General features: G+C 51.3%; 1 long non-coding RNA gene across 1 annotated transcript; it reads left to right on the top strand.

The window, feature by feature from the left end:
* Positions 1–369: 369 nt before the first annotated feature.
* On the top strand, positions 370–11,273 carry LOC120405247. Its single transcript, XR_005598452.1, has 3 exons — positions 370–551; positions 7,171–7,456; positions 11,231–11,273. It is a non-coding gene; the product is annotated as an uncharacterized LOC120405247 (long non-coding RNA).
* The last annotated feature ends 320 nt before the right edge of the window (positions 11,274–11,593 follow it).

Below are 11,593 nucleotides of genomic sequence, written 5' to 3'. Positions count from 1 at the left end.
AATGACAGAAAGCCAAATAACTGTGGTTAGCAGATAGCTTTTACAATCTTTCAGACAAATTCAGCGTGGGGTGTGACGGTTCCTCAAGTGATGATAAAGCAGGTCAGGGCTGTATCACGGTCTTGTTGTGAAGGCCAGACTCTGTCTCTCATTCTGTACAATTCTGGGTGGGGGATTGTGGGACCAACATCAAACTATGGATCCTTATTGTCACAGGTTGGCAGGCCCCTTTAAATGAAGCAGGTTCAGCTCCGCTGTGCACTCCAGGTGCTCCCAGTTTGACCAATCAAGAAGACAGGGCCCCACCTGAGGCTATAAAGGGAGGGGTTTACTAAGTGCCTATATAAGAAAAAATCCTGACCATCGGAATTGTCCCTCTAAAACTGGGCCAGCTGGTAACCCTACCAGGAGGGCTTCCTGACCTTGAAAGCAAAGATAAACTTTGAGGCGATCAGCAGACCAAGAGCCATTTTAGCAGCCTTCACTTAAGGAGACAAACCCAGCGCTTTGAGCTCTGTGTTGGATCCTGGCAGCCAGGAAGAACGACTGTGGTGAGAAAAGCGAGAGCATTTTGTTCAGAGGCTAAGTGAGGTTTTAGTCTGATAAGTGTGTGTTTGGTGGCAATCATCTCTATCCCAATTCCTTCTGTGTGCTGTCACTTACATATCCGGTCTCTGTTAATACACTTAACTGTGTTTTATTACCCAACCAACCATCTCCCTGCTGTGTTTCGAACTGAAGAGTAAAATCCTCAGCCAAGCTAGCAGGCTGGTGCTGGGTGCTGTCTCTTTAACGGAGCAGGCACCTTAGTGGGGTTTTGTGGGTGCTACAGTGAGGGCTGAGCATTACAGAGGAGATGGTTTGGGGGAGAGTCGGGATTGGCAGGGCTGTTGGTGTCACCCCGCATGAAGTGCCCAGGCTGGGGAAGCCAGGGTGAGGCCATTGTGATGTGAACAGGCTGCTGGTGTCAGGGCCAAAGCTGTGCCATGAGCACGCACCCAGCGTTCCAGCAAAGGAAGTGACACTGGTCTGAGTGAACCCCCAAAGTGTCCCACCGTGATGTGGGCACTCATGGTGTGTTTGGGACGGGAGAGAGAGCAGGAGATGTAGAATGCAATTGGAGGAGCCTGTTAAAAAAGGTGTGGGAGGACATGCAAAACACACCAATAGGAATGTTTTTACTACTACAAATTAAAGTGTGTATCACACAGGGAGAATTTTGTATTAGAAAAAGGTAATAATTGGAGATATACCAATCTCCTAGAACTGGAAGGGACCTTGAAAGGTCATTGAGTCCAGCCCCCTGCCTTCACTAGCAGGACCAATTTTTGCCCCAGATCACTAAGTGACCCCCTCAAGGATTGAACTCACAACTCTGGGTTTAGCAGGCCAATGCTCAAACCACTGAGCTATCCCTCCCCCCAGCTTTACTAGACAATATTTCTAAAAGGTTTTGATAAAATCAATATATTTTGTTTGTGGCCATGAGAAGCAGCAATTTAATTTAAAACTAACCCCAATTTATCGTATTGCTTTGAGCATAGTTTTACTCCCTGACTTTGTGACCATGTCTAAGAGTGAGTCAAAAAACCAGCAACACAGTCTGACCAGGCAGCCTTAATTCTGGCATTTCCTAACGTCTGAGTGCTTGACTTTGCAACCTTAACAATGTTCTTTTAAGGTAAGTTTTTTGCATATAATTTCCCAGGATTTTAAAAAAAGCAAAGGGGGGGAGGGAAAAGAAATCAGATCATATCAATACACACATGGGTCATCAGCAGGGCTGGAACTTTTAGATCCACCACATGGCTCTCTGCCACCACCACGGAGTAAGTGACAGCCAGCAAGCACGCTGACCTCCTGGATGGGGTCCTGCACTAGAGAGGTACAGGACACTTTGTCGGTGGGTTTCACGGTTACTTGCTAATGGAGGACTGATAAGACTCAGGAATCTTGGGTTCCACCCCAGGCTCAGGAGGGCAGGGTGCTCTAGTGGGCACAGATCCTTCTGCCTGTTGTCCTCCCCGCTTCATCCCCAGCTTGATCCCTTCATCCCACCTCATCCTCTCCAACCTGGTCCTGTCCTGTCTCTACCCCACCATTGGCTCCTCATCCCCGTCCCATTCTCTGCAGCTAGCTGGTCCCAGTCTCCACTCGTCGGGTCTCTCATCGCAGTCCCAGGCTCCTTGCACCCGAAATCCAAGTCTACTTCTCTGGACTCCTTGTCCCAGTGTCCCCACAGCTGCCAGATTTCCCACCTCCCCGCTTGCTCAGATCAAGTCTCTTTACTCAGCCAGTCCCACTTGTCCCCCTCCTAGTTCCTTGTCTGATCTGTTTCCTTCCCACTCCTACCTCGAGTAGTGTCCCCCACCTGCATTGCCCAATCCCACTGGCTTCCAGTCTCTCCCCAGGCTCATCCTCAGTCAGTCCCCTCCTTCCCTGGGCTCCTTGTCCCAGTCTCTTTGCCCGGCCAGCCCCAGGTTTCCCCTTGCACCCTGGTTACTCATCAGATCTGTCCTCCTTCCCCCCCACAGCTCCCCCACATTGGTGCCCAGTCTCCTTGCCCAGCCAGTTCCTTTCTCTCTCCCATCCCAGATCTGAGTCTCAGCTGCACAGTTGGGTTGCTGTTCAAGAGGATGGCAAAAAGCCCTTCCCTGACACGAAAGCCAATTTCCCCTGCCAAATTCCAAGCTCCTGATCCAAAGCATGGGGGCACTGGAGCTTTTCAGCGAAAAAGTCCCCTGAATTTTTTTTTTTTAAATGAGCAAAACATATTTTTCATTCGCCTTAAGCTCAGAAATGGCCGCACTGTTTTGGCTGGGTTTTTTTTGTTTTGTTTTAATTTTCCCCAGAAAATTTCAGCCCAAAGGGTTAAGGTTTGACGAAGTTAGAAACAACTGAAAAGTGTCTTTTATAATGGGGAGTGTTGGCACCACCTATGATTAGGGCTGGCTATCAGCCCCATCTATTGTCGGTATAGCGATGCTTCTCCCTCTTTACAGAAGTCTAAGCTATGGGCTACCCTGTTGAACGGTTTTACCCATCTCTTTGGGTAGCACTTCCCCACAACCGTGAGTGTGCAATGGACCTTGGGGCACAGGTTTCCACCAGAGTTACACAAGGGTATCCACTGATCTCATTGGCAGCTATAATTTCTAGCTTTGGGCCTACTGATCTGTGGATGGAGGCCGGGCATTTGATCCCTGATCTTGGTACTTTCCCTTGCCCAAGCAGCTTGAGGGAAGTGACCTGAGCCACTTCAGAGGCTTAAGCTTTGTTATCGTAGTTTTGGACATATATAAAAGAATGCACCTCTTGCGCTGCTTTCCAGCCTGCTCCACCCAGGGGGCTCTCTGCTCTGCCCTGAGCTCTCCAGTGCCAGGCACGGCCTGCTCTGCTCTGCCCTGAGCTCTCCAGTGCCAGGCACGGCCTGCTCTGCTCTGCTCTGCCCTGAGCTCTCCAGTGCCAGGCACGGCCTGCTCTGCTCTGCCCTGAGCTCTCCAGTGCCAGGCACGGCCTGCTCCACCTGCTGGGCGCTCTGCCCTGAGCTCTCCAGTGCCAGGCACGGCCTGCTCTGCTCTGCCCTGAGCTCTCCAGTGCCAGGCACGGCCTGCTCTGCCTGCTGGGTGCTCTGCTCCTGTCTCTCAGTGGTTGTGTCCTTGCTCAGGGCCCTTGCTGTTATGGCTACACACTCTGATGTCTTGCTCTCCCTGTCAGGTGCTCTGAATGCCCTGTGCAGAGTAGGAATTGATACTTTTATCTGGGTGAACTTCCTGGGGGCTCTCCTTGGGGTGACTCCACTGTTGGCATGGGACCTCTATGGCTGTGCCCTCGCTCATGTTATCTGACCTTTGCCCTGTGACTGCCTCAGGGTGGGGTGCTTATGGGGTGCTGTGTACATTCAGCAGCAGGTGGATCAACACCTGGTTTGTTTGGACCCGGACCGGGCAAGGCAGTGCTCACTGCACCATCAGGTATTCATCAGCCGCTCTCCTGGGTGGACGTGCTGTGAACGGTCATGGCATTGTGTGAGTGGGCAGGTGACAATGAAGGCTAATCATGGCCCCAGAGTCTGGTGTACTGAGGTCTTTCTGGGTCTGATGGGAAATAGGGTGGGAGGGAGACTAGGGGGCGTGAGACCAGGCTGGGCTCAGTCAGTGGAGGTGGGAGTGGTCCATACAGCTCAGCCCACTGCTACCCTGTCTACGGCTGCAGCAGATTCTTGGTGAACTGGGAAGCAGCCCATGAACCTCAGGCTGCTGCCATGGGTTGGGGCTCGCGTGGCGAAGAAGTGGCATGTGGTGTGGGCAGTGTGCACCTGGTCTCCGATGGAACAGACTCTTACTTCATCCACAGTCAGACCCTGCTGCTGCCTCAGCTACCCTCCTTCCCCCACCACCCACAGTACCATGCCTGCTTTTCAATCACTCTCCCTTAACTCACAGCCAGTATCCCCCAGCCGCCTTCTCCAGCTTCACCAGTCCACTATGCCCCCTAGGAGTCCCCTCTAGGAGCCCCATACTCTCAGCTTCCCAGATGTCTTGGAGCAGGGGAGCGCTCCCAGGCCCACTCCAGGCTCTGGGCTCTCCAAGAGCTCTCCCCATGGTCTTTCCTAGCCCCGGCCTCCCTCTCACCCTAGAGCAGGCTCCCTCCTATAGGAAGTTCTAGCCCTGGGCTCCCATCACACTATGCCAGTCACCTGACCCAACCCCTGGTGCCAGCCCAAACCCATCACCTGGAAGGCGGATAACTAGACAGGGGTAGGATGGTGAGCAGGGTTGGGCATGAGAAGGGGGGGCCGGGGTCCCTATGGATGCCAGCATGGTTCAGGGGGGATCAGGTCTGATCTAGACCAGAAGGAGCAGGCTTAAGCAATGTATTTTGTGCCCCTCCTTCTTCCTGGACTTCAGTGAACTCACCTGCCATTTGATGTGTCTCTGGGAAGGACATTCCTCAGGTCAGGGCAACCAGACCTTTGCAACTCAGCTCATAAAGGATGGGTGCACGCAGCTCCAAGCCCTGCTCAGAACAGAGGCCTTGCAAGCCAAACCCGCTGGCCCAACCTTGGATCAGGGTCCTATTAACCACTCATGCCATCAGCACCCCCGAAGTGGGGAAGAAGGCTTTGGTACCAGGATTGGCCCCTTCACCTGCTCTAAGTGGGTAGAACACTTTTGGGTTCAGTTTCAAGGGGGTTGGATGCCCAAGGAAGCCAGCTCAGCTGTGTGTCTGTCCAAGCTACAGGTACGCCCACTATTAACAAGCCCAGCTTTATGGCTGTACCCATCGTTCTCAAACTAAACTCTCCTGTTGTAAGAAACGTTTGCCTAATCTTCTGGAAGAGAAAGGCACATGGGTTTTATTCCTCTCTAAAGCTTTAGAGGCACAGTCAGTCACCATGAGGTACGGGAGCATATCGATGATTTACAGATCCACTAGCCTGCAATTCCTAACTGCTATTTCAGTGAGAAACACCTACAGGCGATATCCTGCTGTGGAGCCGGACGTGGCATCCCCCACTGAAATCAACTGAGTCTTGAGTAAAAACCAGGGACCTCCACGTGCTAAAATAAATAGCTGGCCCCGAGGACCCTGTGAAGAGTATCTGAGCAACCCAGGAGGATGCACAGTGCCTGTACTTATGGGTCTTACTCAGCCAAAACTCCCAAAGGTGAAAACTGAATCAATGTGTCCCTACAAGTAAAATTGGGGGACAGAAAATTTAGTCTGCAACCTGGAATGAGATTACAGATCTTTCAGCAACACACCAAGAGACAAAATTAGAGCTAAGTCAGTTTACTATGAAGTCCAGAACATATTGGATACCGGCTTGACTGCAAAGCTATGGACTGAGACTCGGATATATTCTAGAGTGGAAGTTCTCAATCGGGGGAGCATGACCCCAGGGGAGTCATGAATAGGCACCTGTGGTGTTTAGCAACTAACAGCAGCAATTCATATATTTACACTCAGACTCTGTCCCAGTAGAGCGGTTGATTGGGGGGGCGTCCTGTTCCACCCGAGCATTTGGGAATCCGAATGAAAACATGAAATACAAACCAGAGCTAGTGAACATCCTAATGCGGCTCTAGCCTCCCTTTTCAATGCCCCCACACACTTTAAAGCCTTCACTTTAGCCAACACCATACAAGTGTGTTATATACCCAGGGGCAAATCCTGCTCCCAGTGAACCCTATCAGCGCTGTGTCATTAACTCCCAGGGGAACAATACCTGAATGTGTAATACTGAAATGGAGGCCAATCCACAGGTTTAACAGTGGCTTAAATTGGAGGCTCCTATTTGGTACCTCACTGCTGGGTTGTCAGACTGGAATTACTGCAGAGTTAGCAAACAAAGTTATTCTATAGATGCTTGATTCAGAAGCAGTAATAACTGGCTAAAGAAACACCGCATCTAGCTCTCGTGTCATGATGTGAAGGATCTGTGGTGTGTTGGGAGGGGGAAGAGGGCAGGAAATATAGGACAAAATTGCAGGAGTTGCTGTTGGTTTAAAAAAGGGGCTTAAGGACTCTTACTTACACACACACACACACACACACACACACACACACACCCCACTACTAATTAAAATGTGTATCATGGACAGATTACTTTGCTATTAGAAAATGGTCCCCAGATCTACCTGATGGTATTTCCAGGAGTATTTGATCAAAAAACGACATACTTTATTAATGCTCATGAGAAACAGTGATTTCATGTTTTAAATAATTCATATTCTTCATATAAAGCCCTTTTTTTCCCTGCATGTGTTTACTCCCTTAGGATGCATGAACAAAAGGAGGGAAATTAAATCACCATCTCTAAATTAACTTAAATTGCAATCAGGCAAGAGTCGTTCCATGTTTCTTATTCATTAGAAACACAGGCCCATCTCGCTGCAGCATGTTGAAAGTTCAAGTGGCAAACTACCCCACCTGCTGTTCTCAAGGGGTTTTTACCTCTCACACTGGCTTTTCACTGTACCCTTCCAAAACGTGATGTTTGATACTAATTAAGCTAGGATTAATTAACTGATGTATAGCACTTCGGATATGTAACACACGCTACCTGTACTAAGTATTATGTCACACAAGGGAATCGAACGTGCAGTTTTTTCAGCTGGTTCTTCCACTGCACTGACTTTCCTTGACTTCTTGGCTTTTCCATAGGAAGGACACAACTTGTCATTAACACAGGCAACTCAAAGGATTTGAGAAGGCAAGTAATAATTATCTAGTGTAGCGGTGTGTGACTGAACCCAGCAAGAGAAGATTTTACTTGGGAGCCTCACCAAACAGAAGCCATGTCCACCTGGAGAGGATTTGGTGAGTTCTAAACCCAGGAGTCGGTGTAGGCACAAGTGAGAGAGACCTGAGACTGAATCACGGAAGTGCTCACCTGCGCAGGATGTGATGCTGTTAGTGCCCACAGCTACAGCCCAGAACACCTCTGCAGGTGAGGGGATTGGTTTTGGCAGGAAACTGTGTCCGTTGCTGTGAGACTACTGGGTAGCCGGGTCTCCTGCTCGGTTTGCATTACCTGTTCCTTGAGGGTCTATGAATGAATTCCACACAAAATAAAGCCATGGGAAGAGTCTCAGTAAGAATGCAAAGCACTCAAAAGGCAGGAAGTGCTGGCATTAAGAACTGTCAAAGTTGTAGATAGGGACTGTGCCAGTTCCGGAGTTAACTGTGCCCCTGCCCACTCCATGGTCTTCTCCAGGACATCCCTTTAGCTCTCAGGACTCCAGCTAGGGTGACCAGAGAGCAGGTCTGAAGAAAACAGGATGGGGGGGTGGGGGGCAATAGGATCCTATGTATGACAAAGCCCCTAATGTCAGGACAGTCCTGCTGAAGTCGGGGCATCCGGTCATCCCATCACTTCTCTGTGGGTGGGGATGGTGAGACTTTTCCTTAGCCAAGGAGTCTGGCATGAATCACTCCTGCCTGCTCACTGCCGGAGGGTGCCCTCTCCGTGCCCACCAGTGGAAACACTTGCCAGCTGCTGGCAACACAGGTGCTGCCAGTGCAGGCTAGCAATTTACACACCCCACTTTGTTACACTCGAGGGCCCAGTCCCTTATCTGGTCACCCACAATGCATGCCAATCTGCCGCCTCCATGAAAGCAGTGCATCCCCAGTTCACTGGTTTCACCTCAGTTCAATACTCTCCTTAGTACAAGGCACTTGGGGCACGTCTACACTGCAATTAAAATCCTTGCTGACAGGCTCAGGTTAAGGGGCTGTTTAATTGTGGTGTAGACATTCTGGCTTGGGCTGGAGTCTGGGCTCGAGGACCCTGCAAGGTGGGAAGATCCCAGAGCTCTGCAATTAAACAGCCCCTTAGGCCAAGCCCCACAAGCCCTGTTCTGCGGGCATGGGCCAGCTGCAGGTTTTCAACTGCAGTGTAGACATACCCGAAGACAGGTTTATAGGAAAAACAAACAAAAGTTTATTTAACAGAGTTTGAGATAAACTCGCTTTCATCTGAAGCTAAGCGTGTGGCAACCTTAGGTTACAGGGAAAAGAAAAACATAAACTGTAATCTCAGCCTATACTCATCAACGGGTTACTTTCCAGTATGATAATGTTCTTCTTATCCACTGGTTCATTGTAGCACTTGTTCAGGTCAGTGTCCTGGGATCCACCATTTACGCCTGAGGGCGAATGCCAAAAAATTCTGTACTAAAAATTAAAATTTCTCCGCACAATATTTGAAAATTCTGCAAATTTATTTGTCAGATAAATGTGAAGGCTCCAGCATGGCACTGGGGACACGGGCCAGGGAAGGCTAAGCTTTCCCTGCCGCCTGCCCGCCACTGGACACCTGGGCCCTCGAGGCCCAGTCCCTTCCCCTTCCCCGGGGCCCCCCCCGTCTGCTGCTGCCTGCCTGCCGCTGCTCACTCGCCCCTCCTTCTCGGGGGCTGGGGAGTGAGGCGGGAACGCGGCGAGGCAGCGGTGGGTGGGAGGGTGAGGCGGCTCCCTTGGCCGGGCGCTGGGCTAGCCGGGCGCAGTGGGGAGGCTGTCTGGGCATGGCTGGCCGGGTGCGGGGGGGGAGCGGTGGCTTGGCCTGGCGCTCGGCCTGTCCCGGGGATGGTTTAGCCCAGCATAGCCCGTGGCTCGGCCTGACATCCTGGCTCGGGGGGCGGGCAGCAGCTCGGCCCAGCACTTTGGGGGGGGGGGGTGTGGCAGGGGCTGGCGGCTCAGTCGCAGGGCAGCTCAGACCGGTGCTTGGCCTGTCCAGGGGAGCCGGTGGCTTGGCCTGTCATGGCTGCCTTGGGGGGACCAGTGGCTCGGTGGAAGCTGGCAGCTCAGTCCAGCATGGCTGGGACCAGACTGGCGCTCAAAGAGCTGGGGCGGCCCGGGGGGGCTGGGGTGAGCAGGCTGCGGGGCTCCTCCAGTCGTGGGGGGAAACCCCTCAGGGCTCTTCCTGTTCCGGGGGGAGGGAGGTTTGGGGCTCCAGCATGCAGGGGGCAGGGCCTTGGGCAGAAGCAGGCTAGTCTCCCCAAAGTGGGGGTTCACCTGCTGCCCATGATTGGGGAGCACAGGCCACTGGCTGCACAGAGGTGGGGGATCACTCTGCAGCTCCCCCCCCCCCCCAGGACATGGACTCAGCAATGAGGCTGCACCTGAGATGGCGCAAGGACTGGGCCTGCCCCAGAAACACCCCAGGGCCCTGCCCCTCTGTACCAGGCGCACCAGGTGTGAGCGGGCTTAGTGTGGGAGGATCCAGGTGTGGGTTGAGAGGGTTCTGTGTGGGGCAATCTGGGAGCCGGTGACTCGGGGGGGATCCGGGTGAATAGAGAAGTAGGGACCATAAAGGCAAAACAATGAAGAAGTAGAGATTTCACACCCACAGCTGTTGCTAAGTGGTTCCTTGCCAAACCGAATGCTGGCAGTTTTCTTTAAACATCTTAAGATCTTTCTTTAGCTGATGATGGTGGGTACTAGTAGGACAGAATCTCCTTCTTAACAGCCCGATATTACATTGTTTTGTTATAATTTAGATGGAATGTGAGGATGTGACTTCCTGCTTCTTGGCTCATGGCTCCTGCTCGCCTAATATGGCCTCAGACCTTACAGGGGCCCAGGGCAGAAAGCGGAACCACGAGCCCCGGCATGTGGAGCTGAAGCTCAAGGCCCAAAGCCCCACGGGGATCGGGCTTTCTGCCCTGGGCCACAGCAAGTCTAATGTCAGCCCTGCCAAAGCCTGACCCGTACCACATGGGGCTGAAACTGAAGCCTGAGCAACTTAACCCCCTAGAGCATGAGGTTGTGTAGTAATTTTTTTTTGCCACAAGGGGGTTGCAGTGCAATGAAGTTTGAGAACTGCTGATCGGCTTTAACATGGGTGTGTGGGTTGGGAAGCATTGGCTCATTTTAAGATTTAAAACTATCTGCAATCATCCCTATCAGTCAGAGGCCGCCTCTTTAGAAATTTCTCCCTATCTCATTAGTTATTCTTGGAACCAGACATCCTCCCTACTTCATTCCTTCTGGGCCTATCACTTATTATTGTCAAGGCTTTTCTCCTTCCTAGTCACGGCCTTTTTTTCTGGATGCAAGGTCTGAAGGAGCTCTCCCCTGACAGCTAGCAATGAGCTGGGGGGGACAGGCTTCAGGACCGGACTGTATTTACATGAACACACGCACTCTGCCTTGCTATCTAGCACGCACAGCTCTGTTGCCTCGTAAGCTATGTCTGCACTACAAACCTCACAGTGGCACAGCTGTACCACTAGAGTGGTGCTATTGTAACATCTCCTGTGTAGCCGTTCTATGCCAACGGGCGAGAGCTCTCTCACCAGCATAATTAAACCACCCCCCACAAGTGGCGATAGCTTATCGTCAGGAGAGCATCTCCTGCCAACATAGTGCTGGCCACACCGGCACTTTTGTTGGTGAAACTGGTGTTGGTCCAGAGGGTGGGTTTTTTTCACATCCCTAAGCAACAAAAGTTTTACCAGCAAAAGTGCTAGTGTAGACAAAGCCTTAGAGGCACCCAAGAGTGGTGTTTAATTTTCCCAGCTCCTGGGGGAGGGCGGGCGGGGGGAGGGGGGGGCTTGGGCCGGTTCTGTGTTATATTGTTAAGAGGGACCCCTGGATATTGAACTCGGCCCCTGTGGCTGCCAACTCCATCTGGCAGAACAGTTACATTTACAACACCTATATATTTCCTTAACCAAACTTAAGATAATTCTAATTCTTTAATTTCATATTTTTCTTCCAGGGGCCCTACAGGTCACACAGGAATTTTGATTATTGCTGTACCGTTGTGATTGATGACTTAATACCTTTAACTTTAAATTATTCTGAGAATTACTTGAATAATATCTTTATTGTAACAAGATTAATTTAGCTCACCTTTACAATTATCTAACACTTTAAGGCAAACAGGTTCTTAGGCGTTGTCTAAATGACCACTTTTGAAAAAAACACACCCTGACCAACATAAGTTTCACCAGCAAAAGTGCTGGTGTGGACAGCCCGAGGGGAGGGGAGGGCTAGCTCAGTGGTTTGAGCATTGGCCTGCTAAACCCAGGGTTGTGAGTTCAATCCTTGAGGAGGCCACTTAGGGATCTGGGGCAAAAAT

Source organism: Mauremys reevesii, linkage group 4 (assembly GCF_016161935.1).
Source record: "Mauremys reevesii isolate NIE-2019 linkage group 4, ASM1616193v1, whole genome shotgun sequence".
NCBI lineage: Eukaryota > Metazoa > Chordata > Testudines > Geoemydidae > Mauremys > Mauremys reevesii.
The sequence above is the reverse complement of the archived record's forward strand: the minus strand, read 5'-3'. Positions and strand labels throughout refer to the sequence as shown.